Below are 3,185 nucleotides of genomic sequence, written 5' to 3'. Positions count from 1 at the left end.
AGCCCCCGATGTGCGTCGTGACGCACAAAAACATACTCCGCTGTGCGAAGTGCTGGGGGGATGTGGGACTGGGGGTCACCATGGTGGGATGTTGGCACGGGGGCAAACCATCGGGCGGCCTCCTGGAGGTCCGAGCGCTGGTGAGCTGCGGACCAGGGACTGGTAGCGTCGGGCACGAATTCGCCCGGGACGCGTAGCGCCTGGCCATAGACCAGCTCGGCGGTGGATGCCTGGAGGTCCTCCTTGGGGGCCGTGCGGAGGCCCAAAAGGACCCATGGCAGCCGGTCGGCCCAACTGCCGTCTTGAAGGCCGGCCATGAGCGCGGCCTTCATGGAACGGTGGAATCGCTCACACAACCCATTTGCTTGGGGGTGGTAGGCCGAAGTACGGTGGAGCTTGACCCCCAGGTTGCAGGCGACCGCGCCCCACAGCTCGGAGGTGAACTGTGGTCCGCGCTCTGATGAGATGTCCGCCGGTGCGCCGAAGCGGGCGACCCAGGTGGCGATGAAAGCCTGCGCCACGTTGGCGGTGGTGGTGGAGATGAGGGGAACGGCCTCCGGCCACCTGGTGGTCCTGTCCACCATGGTGAGCAGGTGTGTGAACCCCCGTGATGGGGGGAGGGGGCCCACCAGATCCACGTTGACGTGGTCGAAACGTCGTTTGGGCATGGTGAAAGGTGCCAGCGGGGCCTGGGTGTGTCGGTGGACCTTGGCCCGTTGGCAGGCCGTGCAGGTGCTGGTCCAATCGCGAACGTCCCGACGAAGGCCGTGCCAGACGAATCGCGCCGACACCAGCTTCTGGGAAGCTTTCCGGCCCGGGTGGGAAAGGCCGTGGAGGGAGGCGAAGATGCGGCGTTGCCAGGTGACGGGCACGATGGGGCGAGGCTGGCCTTGGGAGACGTCGCAGAGCAGGACAGTGTCCGCGAAGGGGATGTCGGCCAGGCGGAGGCCCGTGTCCGCCGCCCGGAGGGCTTGCACCGTGGTGTCGGTGGTTTGGTCTGCCGCCATAAGCGCAAAGTCCACGCCCAGGTGGACCGCGTTCGCGCTGGCCCGGGAAAGACAGTCGGCCACGGCGTTGTTTTTGCCGCCGACGTGCCGGATGTCCGTGGTAAACTCCGACACGGCGGAGAGGTGGCGCTGTTGGCGGGCCGACCACGGCTCCGTGACCTTGGCCATGGCGTAAACCAACGGCTTGTGGTCGACGAACGCCGTGAAAGGTCGGCCCTCCAGGAGGTGGCGGAAATGGCGGACGGCCAGGTGTAGACCGAGGAGCTCCCGGTCAAACGTGCTGTATTTGAGCTCGTTCGGCCGGAGCTGCCGGCTGAAAAAAGCGAGTGGCTGCCAAACCCCGTTCACCCATTGCTCATGTATGGCGCCCACCGCGTAGTCGGAGGCATCCGTGGTGAGGGCGATGGGAGCGTTGAGCACCGGGTGAGCGAGCAGTGTTGCGTCGGCGAGGGCCCGCTTTGAGCTTTGGAAGGCCGCATCCATTGCTGCGGACCAGGCGATGTCGTGCTTGGCCGGCTTGCCCCGGAGGGCTTCGTAGAGGGGCCGCATGAGTTGAGCAGCGCGGGGCACGAAGCGGTGATAAAAATTCACCATTCCCAGGAATTCCTGCAGGGCCTTTATGGTGCGGGGACGCGGGAACATGGTGATGGCCTCGACCTTGGTTGGCAGCGGCACGGCCCCATTCTTGGTGATGTGGTGGCCCAAAAAATCAACGGCCGTCGTGCCGAAGTGGCATTTGGCCGGGTTGACGATGAGGCCGTGCTCGCTGAGGCGCCCGAACAGTGTTCGGAGGTGGAGGAGGTGCTCGGCCCGGGACGTGCTGGCGACGAGGATGTCGTCCAGGTAAACGAAAAGGAACGGCAGGTCACGCAGCATGCCGTCCATCAAGCGCTGGAACGCCTGAGCCGCGTTCCTGAGACCAAACGGCATCCGCAAGAATTCGAATAAGCCGAACGGCGTGATGAGTGCCGTTTTAGGGACGTCGGCCGCCCTGACAGGTACCTGGTGATATCCCCGTATGAGATCAATTTTCGAAAAAATGACCCGTCCCGCCAGACGGGCGGAGAAGTCTTGGATATGCGGGATCGGGTACCTGTCGGGGGTGGTAGCGTCATTGAGACGGCGGTAGTCGCCACACGGGCGCCATCCACCCCCCGGCTTTGGCACGATGTGCAGTGGCGAGGCCCACGCGCTATCGGAGCGCCGCACGATGCCGAGGTGCTCCAACGCGTCGAATTTGGCCTTCGCCACAGCGAGCTTGGCTGGGTCGAGGCGGCGGGCCCTGGCGTAGACCGGCGGGCCCGTGGTTGGTATGTGGTGCTCGATCCCATGCCGTACTGCGACGGCCGAAAACATCGGCCGCGTGAGGGCCGGGAACTCCGTGAGCAGGCGAGGAAACTCGTTCGCCGCCGGGACGGCGCATGCCAGCTCGGTCGGTGCGGAGCTGCTCAATGTGCATACCAGGGAGCTGAAGGTTTCGGCGTTGATTAAACGACGCCGTTGGACGTCCACCAGCAGTCCGTGTGCGCAGAGGAAGTCGGCGCCTAGCAGAGCCATGGGCACGTTTGCGGTTACAAACGTCCAAGCAAAGCGTTGGCCGCCGAAGCAGAGGGTGACGTTGCGCGGGCCGAAGGTGCGGATGGTCGATCCGTTGGCCGCAACCAAGGAGGGGCCGCAAACCGCGGACTGCCTGTCCTGGTCAGAGGCGGGTATGACGCTCAGTTGGGCGCCGGTGTCGCACTGGAAGCGCCGTCCGGACGCTTTATCCATGATGAACAGTAAGTTGCCCGTGTGGCCGGCGCTCATGGCTGGTAATGAACGCCGGCCCGGCCGTTTCCCGGCCTGCCGAAGGTGCACGGGGGTCGGCATGTCCGGGCCTTCTGTCCGAACCTGGCATGATAGTAACACCGCGCTTGGTCAGGTGGAGGCCCCGGTCGTCGTGCTGGAGGTGGTCGGCTTGGTGTAGTGGCCGCCAATTGCGTCGGCAGTTCGGTCGTCGACCGTGCCGGGTGCTCGGGCGCCATGGGTGTTGCGTCGGACGGCGGTGGGTCCCATGTCGCCGCTGCGATGCGCTGACCTGCGGCGGAGATCTTGTCGGCTTCTCTGGCAAGGGCCCGGGGATCTGTGATCGTCGTGCTTGCCAGGGCGAGGCGTACCGGGTTAGGCAGCTGACGGAGG

The sequence above is a fragment of the Myxine glutinosa genome, chromosome 1 (genome assembly GCF_964187855.1).
Source record: "Myxine glutinosa chromosome 1, kmMyxGlut1.1, whole genome shotgun sequence".
NCBI lineage: Eukaryota > Metazoa > Chordata > Myxini > Myxiniformes > Myxinidae > Myxine > Myxine glutinosa.
This window is presented reverse-complemented; position numbering follows the sequence as displayed.